Source organism: Sceloporus occidentalis, unplaced genomic scaffold (genome assembly GCF_023333645.1).
Source record: "Sceloporus occidentalis isolate IW3139 unplaced genomic scaffold, rSceOcc1.0.p SCAF_3, whole genome shotgun sequence".
NCBI lineage: Eukaryota > Metazoa > Chordata > Lepidosauria > Squamata > Phrynosomatidae > Sceloporus > Sceloporus occidentalis.
This window is the reverse complement of record NW_028316983.1, coordinates 40453822-40474821: the sequence shown is the minus strand read 5'-3', so window position 1 is coordinate 40474821 and position 21000 is coordinate 40453822. Positions and strand designations below refer to the sequence as shown.

Genomic DNA, 21000 nt, shown 5'->3' with positions numbered 1-21000 from the left:
GACGTGAAGAAACTGAAACGAGCTTCAAGCAATTTTCTTGATCATTGCATGCAGGATTATTTCTTTCCATAGGGCTGTTGTTGTCTGGGTTCCAAAAACTTTGGCAATGGCTGCTACCCCACCAAGCTGGTTTGCTTCTGGTTTTTGTCAAAAGCTCACTGTTAGACATGCTTGGTCATAAACATTATAATTTCCCCCCTCTATGTGAGTTTAAGGATAGCTGTTCAGGACATGGGAGGACAAACTTCTGGTTTGTGGAATCTATTTTTCTTCTTCTTTTTCTATGACCAGAGCTGGCAGGAGTAGGGAGTGGTGAACTAATTCAAATCAGTTGCAAATGGCAGAATAAAAGAGTGGGTAGTACTAGTCACAGGCATCTCTGGCACCTTGTAAACCATCCGTTGGGGACTAAATGTGCAAGTACATATCCATGTAGGTCAGGAGGTTTAATATCAAAACCTTTAAAGAACCTGGAGAAGTACATAAAGACTTGATTACAGGTTGTCTTTCTCCATTATGCAAAGGCATTTCTGTTCAGGCATATTTTTTGAAATTGACTGGTTGCTGACAAGGGTGTTTTTAATGGATTGATGCTGTACTTTTTTATTGACATCCATTTAAAGTGCTTTTAATTCAGTACCATTTTAATACTATAATTAATTCAGCTGTTTTTAACATGATAACTTTGGGATGTGTTTTTATCTGTAACTGCTCTTAACCCTTTTTTATTTGTACCTGTTATTAATCTTGTTGTGCAACTTCCTAAATCTTATCAATGTTGTCAAGGGCTTTCAAGTCGTTTCCAGCTTATTGTGACCTAGGTGACCCTATCATGGGGTTTTCTTGGCAAGATTTGCCAGAAGGGGTTTGCCATTGCTTTCCTCAGAGGTTGAGAGAGTGTGACTTGCCCAAGGTCATCCAGTGGGTTTTCATGGCTGAATGGGGATTTGAGAAAATGTGGGTATAGAAGATATATAGCTAGACAGACAGGACACTAGCCAATTAGTACAACAATTTTACAGAAAATGAACTGGGACTGGTGCTATACCTTAAAGAGCCATATTTCTCTAAATAGCCCTTGCAATTTTTAGAGTGTAACTATCAAAAGGAATAGTTAATTTGCATTTAATTCAAGAGCCATTTCACACATTATTCTGGCTCAGTGAGGGTGGATACACACATAGCTTAGAGCTATGGCAGTGACCCTATACATATATGGTCCATATACTGGCATTTCATATGCAATGTAACTTTGAAAAAGGAGGGGTTTAGCAGTCTGGGGGGGTGTAATCTGGATGCACTTTTGTACTGCTATGTTTACTTTGGGGGGTTATCATTTCTTCTAATAGATCTCAGGTGCTTTTAATAGCTGTGTGAGATACTTAAATTCAATGTGCTTCATTGTTATTTCATCCACATTTGGTGGATTTAGGATTGTTGACCAGTTATTAAAGCAACAATATTATTTATTCATTGGCTTGGTTTCTGTGGGCTGTATCTAGATCACATAGTGTCCTGTCCTGTCCTGACCCTGCAGCCCACTATGTGCCCCCCAAATCTGGTCCAGTTGGTCCACCACCTCCCAAAGCAGAATTGAATGGTGCAGGGAGGGGGTGGAATCAGAGGCTCTTTATGGGGAGATCTGCTTCACTGGAAGAGGATGCTTTAGAAAAGATGGACACAACTGGATTTTTCATTCTGTTGTTGAGCACAGGAAGTGATTAGGACTAATGGCAAAGATAAGTAATTAGAATTGGTCACATAAGGACTCGTCCTAGTATTTTGTGGGTTGGTAGTTTATTGTCAATTGACCTAATAAAATATGGAATGTTTGACAATGTAGACAGGATACCACTGATGTTTGCAGAATTGTCCTCCTTTCTATTTAGCGTAACTGCCTTTAATGACTTACTTTTGTTATTTAACACTTGTGACTTATTTCTTTTAATTTTAGTTTTTTAAATTGAAGATATATAATAGATTACTTTGGTGATAAATGTCAAGAAGGAAACAAAATATAAATATCTAACAGTATTACACATTATAACAATTGGTTCATTTTTTGAAAAATGTAGGTTCAATGGGTTAAATCCAATGTGCAAAGTATGACAATCTCAGTTTAGTCATCTTGGCCTCTAGGGGAGAGTTCAGGTTTGATTTGCACCAGGATCCATGTTTTGTCTTTTGAATTGCCCACAGTATCTGTAGAACTCCTCAGCACCACACTTCCAGCACCACATTTCAAATGAGTTGGTTTTCTTCCTATCAGCTTTCTTCACTGTCCAGCTTTCACAACCATACATCAAAATGGGAAATTGAATGGCATGAGCAACTTCAGTATTCAATTATGTATCTTTACATTTCAGGATCTTGTCTAGTTCCTTTATAGCTGCACTCCCAAGTCCTAGTCTTTCTCCTATTCCTTGACTGCTGTACCGATTCTGATTAATGACTGAACCAAAGAATGGAAAATCTTGAACTACAGTCAGCCCTCCTTATCCATGGATTCAACTATTCACAGCTTGAAAATGTTAAAAAACAAATCCAAAAAAAACCTTGATTTCACCATTTTATATTTAAAAAACACCATATTACTATGCCATTGTATATAATGGGACTTGAGCATCCATGGATTTTGGTTTCCACATGGGGTCCTGGAACCAACCCCTAAGGATACAAAGAGCCCATTTTATTTCAATGTCTTTATCGTCTGTTGTAAAGTTTATATAAATCAACTCTGGTCATTATTTTTGTTTTCTAAATATTCAACTGTAAAACCCACCTTTGCATTTTTCCTTGAATTTCTTCATTAATCACTTTTCTGCTAGAAGTATGGTGTCATCTGCATATCTTAAATTATTGGTATTTAATTTTTTTCCAATTTTTTCATCATCTTCCTCTGAGTCTAATCTTGCTTTTACCTATGATAAGTTCAGTGTACAAGTCAAACAGATAGACTGATAAAAATAGAGCCTTGCGAGAATCATCTTAAAGTTGGACTACCAAAATGAATGGAACCTACTACCTAACCAAGTTATATCCCATTTGTTTCTCTAGCTAGAGATAATATTGCTTTTAGTGTTTCACAATAACATTGTATTTGTTTTTCTAATTATCAATAGATTTTATACTTATTGGTTATAGTTCATCTTTTTTGGATCAATCAAGTGTTCAAACCCAAAGAAGTATAATCTATTTTTATTATTAGGTGATAATTACCATTGGTGCACATGAGTATTCATAATATAAATTCATATTTAGTATTCAGGTTTTTGAAGTGTAATCCTTCATATTTAATGTGGTAAGAAAGTAAGATATTCAACTTTGAAATACAGAAACCAGTTACATGTGCTGAAATGGGCAACTAGGATCCACTTGCTACATGCTACTAGTGCAATTTTTTGTCATCTGAAACAAAGTTGAGCATTTATTTTACTTACGGCTTGTGTGATGCATACAGATTCTGTGAGAAGCATAGGCTTCTTCACGTACTCTTTAATGTGGGTTGATGGTTTATTGATTCTCTTTTAAAAATATGTGCAGTGACATGTACACACACAAAAGGGATGTGTATAGGAATGCATTTAGCTGGTTGAATAGCACATGGGAATTCAGGAAGGTTTGTGGTAATAAAATGGAACATTAGTTTGCTAGGTTGATGCTGTGCAGCCAAGCTGTACTGGACAGCACTGAGGACAGCTGGTTTTGTCTGTCCTCCCTCCTAATCCTGCTGTCTTGTTTTGACATAATATCAAATGCTGCAAAGGTTCGGCCTCGCCAGTAGTTGAAAAATGTAAAACCTCGTTACAGAGGAGAATGAGTCATCTATGGCAGGTCCCCTCTATAAGAGCAGCTTTGTATATTACAATTTAAGGGATAAATCCACTAGTCTAACCATCTTGGCATATGTGTGTAAGAATGACAAAACATAAACTTATTTTGAATGAGAAGGCTGTTGAAGACAAGCTCTTTCATTTGTTGGCCCCCTTTCTGAATTAATCACCCTCACTTTCTTTATGTGTAGGATTCCATCCCTTAATATATTTATCAGGGTTTCTTTATATTTGGGAGCTGGAGAACTTGGGAATGTTGTCTGGTGCTTTTGTTACTTTGGTGTTCTGCTTCACCTTTTTCTTGTCTAATAACAATTAAGTGCAATGTATTTATGAAGTCAGTATGATATAGTGGTTTGAGTGTTTGACTAGGAATCTGGAGATCAGGTTTTGAATTCCGACTTGTGGAAATCCACTGGTTGATCTTTTGGCGTCAGAGGAAGGCTATGGGAAACCCTCTCTGAACAAATCTTGTCAGAAGTTGAAAATTACAAAGGCACACAACAAACAAAACAGCTACATTTAGGTATTAGAAGTTTCTTGAGAACCAAGAGAGCAGAAATGCCATTTTACCTAAGTGAAAAATCCTTATGACAGGCCTTCATGTTTTTTTCCTTTTTTTGTGTTTTCTCCCCCTTTGCCCTTTAGGCTTTTCCTTTTTCACTGGTTTCTGTCATGGCTTTCTCTTACATCACTTTCCCCCCACAAGAATTCAAATCCCTCCTCACAGCTGATTTGAAAAATCATGTGACCTGCAGAGGGAATTTCCTAGGTCTGTCTCTAGCCTTGTTTGTTGGGTAGATTAGAGTAGGATGCGTAAAGATGGTACTGCATGCTATCCATAGATTTTAATTAACTACTGTATAATTCATTAATCCATTTTAAAATAGAATAATTCTGAGCTGCAATAGAATAATTCTGAGCTAGGGGCTTCATAAGTGTCCATGCCAAATATCACATGCCTAGGTTCCATATTCCTGGAGCTATGCTGGAGACAGACACATTCTCTTTCATTTGTGTAGGATTTTTTTTTTTTTATGACATTTCAAGAATCTCAGCAGAAGTACTTGATCATGACTGGAAGACTGCTGTCCAAAGCACACTTAAATGTCTTACATTTTGGGTCTGTTTAACTCATTTTATTTGCTCCATATGATCACCTTCCTCTGCACAGTTTATATCTTTTAAACTCTTGCATTTGCTGCCTCTTACATTTCCCTTAACATGTGAGAGTTGCCCCTTACATTTCTCTTAGTCCTTGAGAGCTTGCCTTTCATAAATATGCAGTTCCTATGTTGGGGATTCCATATTTAGATTAGTGCTCTTGCAACATCAGAACACTATCATTTCCCCCTCCTTCCTCTCACTTTTTGTGGGGTTGCTGTTTTCTAATTGCTAACATATGCCAAGATTGTATTGTTGCAGACATTATGGCCAAGATATATGAGAGAGTTTAGGAAAGATTTGCATGCTCCTGGAAAGCTTCAGAAATTAACAGGCTAATTTACCAAACATATTTTCTAAATCCAAGTTCTTTAAAATCTGCAAGCTAAGATGAAACCTGTTTTCAATATTACAGGCTTGTGAGAGTTTCAGAGGGTATCCTTAATGATTTTTGTAACAAAAACAGCACAGCAAAGACTCTGGTGGCACTTTAAAGATTTAACAAATATTCACTGCACCCTTTTTTTACATGGGGGATCCATTCTGGACCTCCCCGCGCGTAAAAAATGTGTATGCTCGAGCCCCATTGAAAATAATGGGGCTTGTGCATGGCATGGTGGTGTGGCGGCGCCCCCCCCCCATTATTGTTAATGGGATGCACCACCCATTGCGCCTCGTGGACAGCTTTCAGCATATGCGGGTGGACTGTATGTGTATTGTGGCATAAGCTTCCATGAGTCTTTTACCTCATCCAGATGTGTGAAACAGTTGGTAGATAATCTGCAGCCAAACAAGATTGGTCACTGGAACATCTAGGTTTCACCACATAACACCAATATTAAAATCTCTTCACTGTCTGCCAATCAGCTTCCGGGCCCAATACTATGGCTTGGGCCCAAGTTACATGAGAGAATGCTTCTCCCTACACTATCCACCCCGCACTCACAGGACATCTGGGAAGAAATTATTAAGAGTGTGCAAAAACTAGGTTAACAACAACGTCCCACAGAGCATTTTCTGCCATAGCCTCCCAGCTATGGAACGACTTGCCGGAAGAGATCCGCCTTATTACTTTAGATGCCTTTAAGAAGGCACTCAAGATGGATCTCTTCCGGTGAGCCTATCCACCAAATTTGCTGTAAAATATCTCACCTCCATTACTACTGTATGTTTTATGAAAGTTAGTTGTATTTTATTAACCTTATTGTATTGATAATATGCTATTGTTTTTATTGAATGTATTTGATATGTTTTTATTGTTGGAATAATTTTTTGTTGCAGTCTTGCTTCGATCCACAGGGAGAGGCAGGAAATAGAAATAAAATTTATTATTATTATTATTATTATTATTGGCAGGTATTTATATTTATGAAGGCCAAGGCTTATTTTATTTTAGAAATATGTATCCCACCATTCTTTCCTGAGGGCAGTGCACAGCAGCTCAAAGTCTATATGTTGAAGTAACAGCCATAAGTTCATGTGCATTATAAAATTCAAATTGACATAAACCTATACGAAACAAAAATGAAAAAAAAAAGTTAACAAGAATCCATTCATCAACAGAATGAATGAAATGTTAACAAGCACCAAATTGTAGTACCTTAGCATTCAGGAAAGAGCCAATGTTTGCCTATTATATCAAGCTGTGTAGTTTCTGGGCCTGCAGACTGGAGGAGGGCAAATGTTCTCCCAATCTTCAAAAAAGGGGGAAAAGTGGATCCCAACAATTATTGTCCAGTTAGTCTGACATCAATACCAGGAAAGATTATAGAACAGATCATTAAACAGAGTCTGTGAACATCAAGAGGGCAATGCCATCATCACAAAAAGTCAACATGGGTTTCAGAGAAAGAAGTCATGCCAGACAAACCTTATCTCTTTCTTTGATAAAATTACCAGCTTGGTAGATTAAGGGAATGCTGTGTATATAGTATATCTTGATTTCAGTAAGGCCTTTGACAAAGTTCCCCATGACATTCTTGCAAGCAAGCTTGTAAAATGTGGGTTAGACAAGGTAACTGTTACATGGATTTGTAATTGGTTGACTGGCTGAAACCAAAGGATGCTCAACAAAAGCTCTTTTTCATCCTGGAGAGAAGTGACCAGTTGGGTCCCACAGGGCTCTGTCCTGGGCCCAGTGCTATTCAACATTTTTATCAATGACTTGGAGGACAAAATTGGGGGCATACTCATCAAATTTGCAGATGACATCAAATTAGGAGGAATAGCTAATGCTCCAGAGGACAGGATCAAAATTTCAAAATGACCTGAATAGTCTAGAAAGCTGGGCCAAAACTAACAAAATGAAATTCAACACGGAGAAATGTAAAGTACTGCATTTAGGGCAGAAAAATGAAATATACAGATATAAGATGGGGGACACCTGGCTAAACGAGACTACATGTGAAACAGATCTAGGAGTCCAAGTAGACCACAAGTTGAACATGAGTCAACAGTGTGATGCAGCAGCTAAAAGGGCCAATGCAATTTCAGGCTGCATCAATAAAAGTATAGTGTCTAGATCAAAAGAAGTAATAGTGCCACTATATTCTGCTTTGGTCAGGCCCCACCTGGAATATTGTGTTCAGTTCTGGGCACCACAATTCAAAAAGGACATTGAGAAACTGGAGCTTGTCCAAAGGAGGGTGACTAAAATGGTGAAGGGTCTGGAAACCATGTCCTCCTATGAGGAATGACTTAGGGAGCTGGGGATGTTTAGCCTGGAAAAAAGGTTAAGAGGTGATATTATAGCCCTGTTTAAATATTTAAAGGGATGTCATATTGAGGAGGGAGCAAGCTTGCTTTCTGGATCTCCAGAGAACAGGACCTGGAGCAGTGGATGCAAGATGCAGGAAAAGAGATTCCACCTCAACATTAGGAGGAACCTCCTGACAGTAAGGGCTGTACAACAGTGGAATACACTCCCTCAGAGTGTAGTAGAGTCTCCTTCTTTGGAGGTCTTTAAGCAGAGGCTGGATGGCCATCTGTCGGGTATGCTTTGATTGATATTTCCTGCATGGCAGGGGGTTGGATTGGATGGCCCTTGTGGTCTCTTCCAACTCTACAATTCTATAATTCTATGATTCTAGGACTCCCATGAAGACAGCATTGCACAAACTTGGTGTTGCTACCAAGAAGGCCTTGTTCCAAGTAGCAATCTGCCATTCCCTATTTAATAAAGGCACCTTGAGCAAAATGTCTGTTGAGTAAACAGACTGGTACGTATGGAGGAAGAAAGTGGTTTCTTAGGTCCTCAGCTCCCAAACCAACTAGGGCTGTACAGCTTAATTCCAGCACCTTAAATGAAGCCTGGAAATAGATACACAATCAATACAGAATGTCAGAGTAATGTGTTCTGACCACCTAAAGCCATCCAGCAACATGACAGTAGTGTTCTACTCCAGTTGCAGTTATATAGTGCATTACAGTTTTCAGAACTGCAGGTGATTTAAATTCAGATTATCTGAATGCCCTTTTCTCCTTATGGACCTGTCAGAATCTTAGGATTTATAGGGGAGGGTTATTTCTTGGTTCCTCCCTCCTCCACCACAGGCTTGCTTGTGAGGACATAAGAGAGAGCCTTCTCAGTGGCTGCTCCCAACCTGTGAAATTCCCTTCCACAGGAGTCTAGACTAGTCCCCTCTCTGCTTCCCTTTCAATGGAAGGCAAAGACCTTGTTGTTTAAGTAAGCTTTTCATGTATAAGCAGGGATAATAATAAAAATAATACTAAGGATTTATTTATAGCCCGCCCCTTCATGAAGAATCTGGGCAGATTACAACAGTACAGAAAATACATAGCAAATAACAATAGCAATAAAAATAACATAGCAAATCACAACAGCAATAAATAGCAAAAAGAATACATAGCAAATAACAGCAGCAATAAAAATAATAAAATGCATAAGAGTTAAGAATTTCCTGGCAAACAGTGATCACCAATTAGCAGACACTAATCCTCTTTTGCATATCCTCCTACCCTGAGGAGGCCATCAACAACAAAACAATACACAGATTAACATGGGAATCACTCCTCCTCTCTCAGGGTCACACTGAGTGAGTGAGTGTGTGTGTGTGTGTGTGTGTGTGTGTATATATACACACTCTCTCTTTCTCTCTCTCTTCAGGTTAGCATTCTCTGAAGATGCCAGCTACAGATGCTGATGAAACATCAGGAATAAATTCTTATAGAACATGGCCACATAGCCTGAAAAACCCACAAAAAGCATAAGAATTAACATCGCAAATCAATAAAGTACCAAATTAATCCCCAAAATACATAGTAAATATCAATAAAAATAACATAGCAATTCATAATAGCAATAAATAGCAAAAATAATACATAGCAAATAACAATAGTAATAAAATTAACAATGAAAAATGCATGACAGTTAACAGCGAATCAATAAAATGCAAAATTAATCCTTCTCAACCCCATCCCAATAAAAGTAAAAGAATGTTAAGCGACACATAATCTTAAACAGTACAATCTAAACCCAAAAGGGGGGGGGGGACCCAGCTGTGGGGAGGCTTCTTATTGGGGCGATTGGCTTATTATTATTATTTTTAACTTCTGTATACCTTTTAAATAATTTTATGCTAATTTAATGTGATTATTTTTATTTATCTTTTAAAATTATTGTTGGGCTTTTAATTGATTGTTTATGTGACCTCCTTTGAGTCCCGCTGGAGAGAAAATGGCACACAGATAAAATAATTTTTTTTAAAAATGATAGTGACAAAATCTGACTTACATCAAAAGAGAGAGAGCTGGCAGATCAACTGAAACATGGTCAAAAGAAGAAAAAAAAAATCCTGACCTCTTCTAGAGATCACCATCCAGGTGTTTTGGAGTACCGTTCCTATCCTCCTTCACCATTGGTCATGCTGGATGAGGCTGATGGGAATTGCAGTTTAAAATATATGGAAAACACTAATTTGAAGAAGGCCACGATAGAGTAACTGGGAGTAATATTCAGAAAGTAGTTACCCCTCTTTTACTTAGACATTTGTTGTGCCCATTTGTTGCCTATGGCCAGTAACTGGCAGTGAATTATGCAGCCATATTGATTCGTTCTTTATCCACTTGATTGGCTCTTTGTATTCATTTGTGTTTGGCATTGTAACGCATCTCTTGCTATCTCTTGTCTTATTGAAGCCTTGTTTGATTTTCAGAACAAAATGACCACTAGTGATCTTTGACTAATGTGTTATCCGTACCTGTTTGTTTAGATGATGGCTAAGCGCACCTGGCAAAGTAATCCCATGATGGCTTATGGCACAGTATATTCTGTATATTTGTTGCTTTGGTGAGTCAGGGCACTTAGCGAATTTTGCTGATGGCCTTTATGGAAGGCCTTTCCTTTTAGCAAGAACCTAAAAAATGAGAAGTCCACCGGAGCTTTTGAAAGGGTCAGTCTAGGTAGGTGTGTGTTGTGGTCATAGCCTTTGGAGCTCTGGATCACTATGGATCCTGAGTAGTTTTAGCACAATGCTATTCTTCCTGCTAGTCATAGACAAATGATGTGTCTTTAACATGTTAATGTCAGACTAGCTAAAAGCCACCAGTAGGTGTGTACTTAATGACATCAGCTGGCAAAGAGCCCTGGTAACAGAGAGAGCAGCAAAGGGGCAAAGGAGAGCTAGATAAAGAGAGGGAGAGAGAGTGTGTGTGTGTGCGTGCATGCGCGCGCGCACACACACACATACATATGGGGATAGATCTGGGCATTCTGGCAAGGTAAAGAGCTGGTCTGTTTGGCAGGACCTTCCCATCTGGGATCCATCTGTGTTTCTCTGGAATCGGACAGGCGGCTCTAAGTCAGTGAGAAATCGCAGATGTGAGGGAGCTGACACATGTCCAGCTAATGAAAAGAGAAGGAAGGGTGGTTGCAGGCTCGGTTTGAGGATTAGGAGTGGCAAAAGAAGACAATTTTTATTTATATTTTAAAGGAATTGGGTGTTTTCGACAGCCATCTGATTATTTGGACCCTTGGGTACATACGGTAAGCAATCGCCTCTAAAGAATAATTCTCTGTACAAGGCAGTTGGATGTTGAGTTTGCTAGGAGATGGTTTTAAAAAATTTCTTGTAGGCTAAACTGCAGCAGAAGCGTGATTTTCTTAAGCTTGCTCTTTGTGTGTGCATCTTTGTGTGCAAGAGAAAATCTTAACAGATGCAGTACTTTGCTACATCTCCCCCCTCCCCCCCACCTTCGGTCTGACTGCAATCCCTCTGTTGTGTCAAAACTTCATTCCATGAGCTGATTTGCTATATGGATTTTTGTAGCTGAGAAAAATAGCAAACAGCACGAATCTATGTCTTTCCTTTTTGTGGTTGTGAGAATGACTTTTTATTATTATGAATCCTTGGGAGGGACCCTAGTTTTTAGGATTTCATAGTCCAAGGGAGAATGAAAGAGCGCAGTGAATTTGTGATGTAATAGACTTTCTGTCATAAAAAAGGGCCATTCTCATGTATGGATAATAATGGCTGGCATAGTGAGATAGCATTAAAAAAATAGTGAATTCCAGCATGAACCTTCTTCCTTTTCTATCAAATCATTACAATACTAACATTTCCTCGGTTCAGATTCTTCTGCTTGCATAATGTTAGATGTTGTGTATCCCTGTGTGAGATTGTGTCTGATAGACTGTGAAAGTGACTGGTAATTCTGCCACTATTTAACTCTTTTGGTGCAGTCCATGATGCAGCAATGTGTGCTTCTCTGTAAGTCTTTAATTCTCAAGGTACTAGTAAATTCTTTATGTTCAGTAGTTCTGTATAGAAGCTTAGATTTTGTTTTCAGCATCCCGCAAGAATCTATGTGTCAGTGTTCCAAAATTATCAGATATTTTTTAAACATGCAGAACTGAAATCCTGACCTGCTGTAGTAGTTTCATTTTTCTCTTTTCTTTGTCACTTTGAAATCTTTCATTCTATAACTTTCCGCTGAGACTGAAAGATTGTAAGGTGGGCAGGACACTTAAGCTGAGGCAAGTTTTATTTCCTGTTGGATTTTTGTATTTGGCTCTTGCAATTTATTGAAGGCTTCATTTATCAGAATACCAAACTGCAGTGTCCTGTTTGTTTGATTCTTCATTGTTGTGTGACCAAGCTGCAACGTGTTTTATGTATACAACTGCGCATATATTTTATACAGCTTTTACTGCCTTGAATTCAGAAATGTTTAGGCTGAACATGCTTTATCCTCTCCTTGGTTTAGGGAGAGAAAAGGTGACTGCACCTGTGCTGCTGCTCCTTCCCTATTTTTGGTCATTTTCAATCCATTTCCACTGCTAAGAAATCATTTCCACAACTGGGTAGTGTGCAGTATTGCTATTTCTCATGAGTAATGTACATGAAGATATCCAGACAAAAATCACAACTCTGAGAACATTGGCATTGAACTATTATGCCATAATGTTTCACATTAAGTGTTGTCTTCTCTTCCTAGAAAGTTCTGTGTGGCTCTGATTCAGCTTCCTTTCCCCCCTGGATCCTTGTAATTAATCTGGGACATTGTACATGATACATTAACATTATGAGGTTGTACAGGATCGTAGTGGTTGTTAGGTAAGGAAAGATGAGAAGAGCAGGCAAAAGGCAAGAAGACAAGCACATGGTGGATGGTGAAAAATTATTTATTTTCATGGAGCATTAGTTCTAAGCTAGCATCAGGAGTTTGATCACTAGGAATTTAATATGGGAATAAATCCTGCACCCATTTCCCTGAAAAAATAATCTTACAGGAGCAATGGTCAGGGTAAATTCCCATGTTCTTGTATGGAACAAAATGAAATGACTGTAAGCTAATATCATTTCTGAGGAAAACCTTGAAAGACGGGAGAGGGAAGAAGGGCAGAATATGTCGTTGAATTTAGGGTGGGTAAGTGTAGTGCTACAAATGATAGAGAACTTCTACTTGAAGAGTCTTACCAACCCCCTTCAGATGCTGAACTTTCTTTTATCTTTAAAAATATTTCCAGAACTCTTCTGAGTGTGAGGTGAATGTGTTCCCAATCATGGCACTGGTCTGTAAGCACTGCTAATGTTTAAAGGATAACAGTCACAGGAAAATGCACTGTAGTATTGCTCTTTGCACTTTTTGAGACAGTTTCAGTTTTCCCAGAGTACAGTATGGTTGAAGTACTGTACAGCAAAAACTGTCCAGAATACTCTTCAAGAAAATGTCACCACTGTAGTACTGCTTCCAGATCTCTAAAAACTATTCTTTGAACATAGACATTAAAAAGGAATGAACCTTACATTTGAAAGTGTTTTTGTTATAAGTTTTGGAGGTTTATCATAGCAAGGTTTAGACTAAGGGCTTATCTTTAAGTCAGAGTGAACCAAACTTCAGTATATAGTCAAAACCAGCCAGGTTTGACTTCTGGAAACTAGTCTTTGGATTTCTAGCCAAGGGCCTGTAAATAAGTTAGAGGGGGAAACATTTAAAAGGTTATTTAGGGATGGCCAAGGAATCTTTGATTCTTGGACCATTCTTGAAATGCTAAAAACAATTGTTTAAATATATAGTTATATATGGTCGATTCTCTTTATCCACGGATTCCTTATCCATGGATTCAATCACCCAAAGCTTGAATATATTATATATATATTTCAAAAAGCAAACTTTGATTTTGCCATTTTGAATAGGGGATTCATTTTATTATACCATTGTATTTAATGAGACTTGAGCATCCACCAATGTGTCCACAGGGGGTCCTGGAACCAAGCCCCACCAGATGCCAAGGGTCCACTGTATTTGTTGCTTAAAGAGAATTAAAATGAATATAATTCCCAAAAGACTGAGGTTGATGGCTAACTTTTCTAATTATAGAGACTTCTTTCTGTTTTTCTGCAGAAAGTGGGTGGGAAAAATCAGCTGTTTTTTGATGGAGGTCTTCCATGGTCTGGAATACACTTGCATTCGCTGTGAAGGGCTTGTAGTTTCTCAGTTCTCCCGGACTCTTCGCTAACCAAGGAAGCTGATTTGGGATGACAGCAACGTTTTTATTCTTGAAAGCCTGAAATCTTTTGGGGCCAAGTTACTTGAAGGACCACCCTCACTCATTCCATCCTGTCAGTACTTTTAGACCAGCTGACAAAGACCTGCACAGCTTCCCACCAGTGAGGACAATCACACTGGATAGCACTAGAGGGCAGGCTTTTTTGGTTGTGGCTCCACTGTTCTGTACACAGTTACCAAGTGGAGTATATCAGTAGGGTTTTTAAAATTTTAAGAAAAGCTCTTGTTTTCTGTGGGCTTTCCCTTTATTGGGCAAATGGAACTAAGGTCCAAAACACACGGCAGAAATAATCCATTTTGAGACTGCTTTTAACTGCCCTGGCTCAGTGCTAAGGAAACCTGGGAATTGTATTTTATTGTAGCTCCAGAGCTCTTGGATAGAGAAGTCAAAATGTCTCACAAAAATTATTCCCTAGCATTGATCCAGGGCAGTTAAAGCAATCTCAATCTAGATTATTTCTGTAGTGCCTTTTGGACTTTAGATGATTTGAGCAAGTGCTATTTATTTTTCTGAGTAGCATGTTTTTGTTTTAGCTGAGTTTTTTTATTAGTAGTTACTTTATTTGTAAGTTTATTGTTTTCTTGTTGTAAATTATGCTTATATCAGTTTTACAAAGCTGCTTTGAGAAGGTTTTTCCCTTAAAGACAGAATGCTAATATCTTAATATCTGTTCATATTTATGTTGTGCCAACCAAGTTGCTTCTTAGATAAGCCTCAAAGGCTTACATTGGTGTGAATCTACTTTCAGCACACAGTATTTCATGCCTCTTCATTTGCAAAACTTTCTAATATGTTGGGAAAATGAGAGGATAAACACAAGAAATGGGCTGAATTCTGGAATGATGCTGTTATCATAGTTGTCAGAATAAGATTATTTGAAATGAGGCATCACAGAACTTGGAAACTTCCAATCCCTGGTGATCTGGTGCTTAAAATTTTGATGCTGGCACTCAGTTAAATACATTTTCAGTTATGATACAGTGCTGGGAAGTACAACCTTATATGATGCAGTTCTGATAGATATTTCACTGTTTTTCTTTTCAGTTAGGTAGTGTATCTGCTGGTTGTGTTTGTTGGGATAGGGGAGTGCCCCCTTGGGTACTTTTGTACTTTAAATCTAACATAAACATTAAGCCCTCTCTTCTCTCAAATGAAGTACATTTCCTAAATCATGTACAGATAGAAAGTGGATGGAGTAAAACAGCACCTTTTGTAAAACATGCTACTCAAAGTGTTTTGCATTGTCCTTCTTTCTACATAGCTTACTTATATGTATATGGTTCATTGGTGAGAGAATGGGATACTGAATTTGGCCCACCTATCATAAAAAATTTCTTCAGTCCTTAAATTTTTGGCATTGCAACAAGTGAGACATTGAAAATCACTGATACCTAGAAATCTCAATTTGTTTATTTTTTTGTATTCATGTTGCTCTTGTAATTTTGTCTGCAACTTTTCTTCAGATGCCTAAACTGTATTTCTAAAGGCAATTTGGGTACTGAAAGAATTTTTGAGGAGAAGAATGCTTCTTTGGGGACAATGCCTTCATTTTTGTATTTTATTTTATTGTATTCTCTATGTATTTTTATTGCTGTTACCAGCCTAGATTCCTTGTAATTGGGCGGGCAATAAATAAATCATCACCATTATTATTATTATTATTATTATTATTATTATTATTATCATTATTATTTTGCTTACCTGTACCTACACCCCTATTGATAGGTAAGGAAGTTGACTGCTTTTACTTTTCTGAATGGTTGAATTATATTTTAAGCTATTTATTCTTAAACATTTTACTCTTTGCCTATAGAGGGTGGTCAGTCCATTTACTGATGCAATGACAGAAGGTGGTCCAGTTAGAATCTGTGTCTTTGGTTCTTCATGAATAAAGTAGCAAAATTTTTCTTCATGAATTTTATTGGTTCACATTCATGTTAGAACTTGGCTAAAGGCAACAAGAAAATAAATCTTCATCTTTCACAGGATGGTATCATCACCGTCACCATTATTTTAAACGGAGTCGCTCTTTATTGTTCAAGAACTAGCTTTTCTGTGCTTAATCCAATAATAATAAAACATACCTGTGGCTTTTATTAATATATTCCATTATTTAATTAAAAGTGGCAGTGGAGGTGTAGATGGACACCCAAGCACACACAAAAAGCTAGTGGGAAAATCTCTTTCTTAAGAGTACAGAACAGCAGTAGTAGCAGTTTCTGAGAGAAACACTTATGAATTTTCTTTCTCTGTGTACTTGCCTCACCAAATCTTCTCTTTTGACCAGTGAGCCTTTCACAAATTCAGGATCACTCAACAGGTTTACTAGGGTGACAATTTCACAAATATGAAGTGAGTTACTTGAAAGGCATATATTGCTGTGTAGTCCAAGACTTTTTGCTCTAACGGTATTCAGTAGCAATGTTGTATTTGGATGGTGACACAAATTTGGGATGGGAGAGGAGACAGAACCTGTCCATATGCCTTGAATACCGTAGATGTGCCTTGATTTCACAGACTTTGGGGGCCTTCCATTAACTTAATTTGACACATATTCTCTCTCCCTCACTCTTCACCAGGGTATTGCCCTGTTCTGTGGGGCAGATTGTGATAGCCTTCTGTCATTTATCTCCTCCTAGGCAAGACAGAGAAGGGGACTACTGAAGCTTTGAAAGAACTCAAACTTGTTGCTGCACAGCAAGCTGTGAATGTTTAGAGACCTCATATGGCTTACACAGGCTGGTGGAGAAGGAGGAGGAGGGTGGGCCACTTTGTGAGGGTAACAGATGTGCCCTGTGCTGTTGACGCGTGCCAGCTCTGTTACTCTGCTCCTAACACCAGGTGCAGCTATTGTTCTAGCGGGTCTCTATTCATCCGGTCTCGTCTGTTACTCTGCTCTTTCTAGCTCATTGTTTTGGAGGGGAAATTAGCATTAAAAACCAATCCCAAGCCCCCATGAGCCTCAACTGCAGGTGACTGTTATTGGCCCCAGCTGCCATCCTTGCGCTTGATTACTTCCATATGGGCTTGTGGTGAGAAGTAGTATCCACTTACCAATTTCTCCACCCTGAAACACATACACTTTATTATCTGCAATGAACAATATCCCAAAATCTATTAGACACCCCCCATAGGCTTTCCCCTCAGTCAGCGTTACAGCTATAGTGACCATTTTTACAAGTGAAGCTAATTATATCCTCTTCTCTCCCCCCCTTCCCACTTTCCCCTTTCAGTGCTTCCCAAATGCACAATAACAGTTGGCTAGTAAGTCAGGACTCTGAAGTAGCCAACTGCATGGATTCTCACTAACTAGAAAGCTTCAGTGTTTAAATATATTCCATTGAAGATCATTGAACCACTCCTATAAATGAGCAAAATGGTGTCAAAAGACAAAAGTGCTAACTTGTTGCACATTAATTTACTAAAAATAGTCAAATAAAGACAGAAAGGTGGAACTTGATGGAAGGAGAATAGACATATCTTAAATTTATAGTTCAAGGACAGAATTCAATTGGAAGTTGTCCTGTGCAAACACTGTAGAATTGAATTCATTTTTAAGTTAGATTTCTATCCTACCTCTTCTCTAGGAAGGTAAAAGTGCACCTTTTCTGCACTTTATCTTCTCAACAACCCTATAAGGTAGGTCAGGCTGAGAAAACTTTGCAAAACTTTGAGTTTCTGCTATTGATACTGATGCCAACTGGCAGTATAAATCACCCCAAGTGGTGGGAATGGATGCTCTCCAACTTGTTTTGTAAGGAATCCATGGGTGATGTTTGCCCATTGTGGGGAGCCAAAATCATTCCTCTCTTAACGCTGATGTATAAGCCATATAGAATGACATGATAAAATTCTGGTCAGTACCAATTCAGGCTACAGATGGAGGGGTCATAGTTTTGAATGTGTTTAGAAATGAAACAGAACAGGGAGAAGATTACACAAGACATTTCTCTTGATGTGCTACTTCACTTCTTGCAGATAGCATTTCAACATAAATTCCTGGTGCATTAGTTTAAATTGAAATAACTTAATTCATGGATAATTGTAATTGAAATTGGCAGTCTCTAATCAAAGATTGTCTTCATGCAAGAAAAGAGATTAAATGGGGCCAAGATAACAGTGCTGCAGATGTGTGAGAAAGCATTAATTTTTTTCTCTGGGTCAAGGTAAAAATGCATCTTTCAGGAAGAACTTTAATTGCTTTTATCTCACTGCTCCAGCTGGCAGTCTGTCATTGTAAATGAAACTAACCTCTCATATATTTGTCCACCCCATTTTTTTTCATAGCAGCCTTCCTACGCCTTTGTTGCTTGGTGGGTGGAACTAAGAAAGAAGAGATTTAATTAATTATATGAGATTAAACACAGTTAAGGCAGAGTACAATCAAACACCTCCTCCGCAATGAAGAGCTCCCAACTGCACCTAAGTGCTCTCTCCCTCTGATCTCCTCCATACATGAACACAAAAAGAATAAGGAGGAAACATCTGTGAATTACCTGAGCCATAGTCCGTTCTAAAAAAAAAAAGGATTAGAAAAAAACCCATTAAAGTGTGCCCTAGGCTGAGAAAGTGTACCTGGCAAACACTAACCCTTATTCTCTTTATATTTTTACCTAGACATTCAACATGTTCACAGAAATGAAACCTAGAAAGGCACTGCGAGGCTTCATATCCGGTTAAACTTTCACTGTGGTCATTTCAGAGGGAAATGCTTTTTTTTTTTTTTTACATCTGGCAGCACCAGAACATGTCCAAGATGCCCATCTTGGCTTGGGGATTCCAGATTTGTCAAAGTCTAATACATATCGCTAGTTTTTAGAAGTTTCAAAGGGAAATAGGTTGTTCTATATCATTTTAATGCAGGACATTCCCTAAAGATTCACCTTTATTTTATTTTCTAGTAAAAGTACTCATCTTAACAATAATTATACAATTATTCCAATTTAAAAATAACTCTGGTTACACACTGTTATGGTCTTCGTTGGACCCATGGCTTCTTCAAATATCTAGTTTTCACAGTATTGATGATATAAAGGAGAAAAACATGCCCAAGGATACAGTTTCTTTTTCCCTTTATAGATATTATACATTTCCCCACCATATTTAATCTCCAGAAGTCTTAGCAGCAAGCAGTGCACTAGCCTGTTTTCTTGGTTTTTTTCTTGCCTCGAGAATTGTAACAGCAGAGCCCTCTCCTGTTTTCTAGCCCCTTATTTTTCATTGAGTTATGGCAGGCCTCCTTTTTGCTTCTAGGAAGTCACCCCATTTGGAATTTCAACTTGAAAGTAGCCATTACAACTTGGTCAGTAGTCAAAAAGCTGTATCAATTTTTGAAGCACTTAGCATGATATCCTGACTGCTTCCAGCCCCCACCCCAATTTTGACTTCAAACTGGCCACTGGAACTTGACACCAAGCAGAAATACCATCAGATTTCGAGGCAGCAGCAATGGTTTTTCTGATGAGGTATGGCAAACTGCCTTTTCCCTTCTAGGAAGTGCCCCTGTTTTTAATTTTAGCTTGAAACTGGACATTACAACCAGGCACTATGTTGAATTTTGAAGCATCTACCATGTTTCCTGATGAGTTGTGTCCAATCCCTCCTCTTTTGCTTCCATGTCTCCATCCTCTTTGGAATTTTGGCAAGAAGCACAGCACTGCAACTTGTGTTTTGGACAACCAATAATGCATCACCAAATTTTGAAACATATATTATGAACTATGGCTGCTCTTCATACACAGATTTTTCTCTTTACATACTGTTGATTTTTAACTAGTTTTGTCTCTACAAACAAATACTGTGATTTCAAAACTAACCAAACAATATGAAAAAAGAACTAACAGTGGAAACATTTCAATAAAACATAAATATTTAGGACAATCCAAACTATATTAATAAACAATATCATGTCCATAGACAATATAGCAAGAAAATAAAGACACAGGATCCATGTAGTGCCCCTCTTCCCATACATCTCCATTCAAGTAGTCCTTATAGTGGTACATATGCCTGTACCACTAAAGAAGATGGAGCCACTAGAAAATGAGCAGAAGTGAAGAGAACAAATAGCCAAATGACCAATTAATAACTAGTGATATGGACCACAAAAACCGCCCAACCCTTCATGATAAATGTTTGCCTATCACAAGGCAAATATATGGAAGCAGCTAAAAGGAAGGCAACCAGCATTGCTTCCATGATATACCCACAGTCCACTGAAGTTTCTAGTGATTGTGGTTATATAGCCCAACATGTGAAGTGTGCCAGTGACACTTCCAGGTTGAGGACTGGCACAACAATCTTAGCCATTCATTAGATTTGAGATTTCAAGCTGTTCTATATATGAGTCAGATAAATCCATAGGTGGAATAGAAAACTAGGGAAGGAGTCAACCACACTCTTCTACTGCCACTATTGTTCACACTTTTGGGCGTTTTTGATGTGGGGCACGAGAGAGTGTTTTCCCTTTCTTAGTCTGAAATAAGCTGTACCTTGGGCTCCCGTGGAGAAAATGGACACCAGTTTTTGAAAGGTTTGAACACACAAGTGCATAGCATGCAGAGCAGGTGGAAGAAGAAAGCTGATTAGGCTCTTGTAATATCTAGCCATTATATTGCTCAGGGCTAATTCTTCAAAATCATCTACACTCGGATATAAAGATGCTTAATTTTCTCACACACTGTAGCACTTAGCAACCTATTTCCTGTATACTATGCTTAAGTAGATGTTATACAGTATAGTGGGCACTTAGAGAAACTAGGCAGTTTTGTGTTTTGAACACACAGCAACATTATATTAATGTAATGGTGCTGCCTGGTGGTTAACCTGGCGGAGAGCTAAGATGTAGGCATTCTGTTCTCACAGAATGACACTCAATTACTGGAAACCTTTGTTAAATCCTATAATTCCTCTGTTTACCCAACCTGCAAAATACTGCTGATTCTTGCCATCAGTTGCAGGAGTTTAGACAAT

General features: G+C 38.3%; 1 protein-coding gene across 4 annotated transcripts in view; it reads left to right on the top strand.

Annotated features, from left to right (window-relative positions):
* The window catches only part of CBFA2T2 (CBFA2/RUNX1 partner transcriptional co-repressor 2), a 122308-nt gene that overhangs the window by 39175 nt on the left and 62133 nt on the right, over positions 1-21000 (top strand). The window contains exon 1 of one of the 4 annotated variants that reach the window (XM_089514097.1): positions 10616-11001. The exons of the other annotated variants lie outside the window; for them this stretch is intronic. The gene's annotated coding sequence lies outside the window, so the exon portion shown is untranslated. Of the gene's footprint in view, positions 1-10615; positions 11002-21000 lie in introns of those variants that run through there. 4 annotated transcript variants of the gene reach the window in all.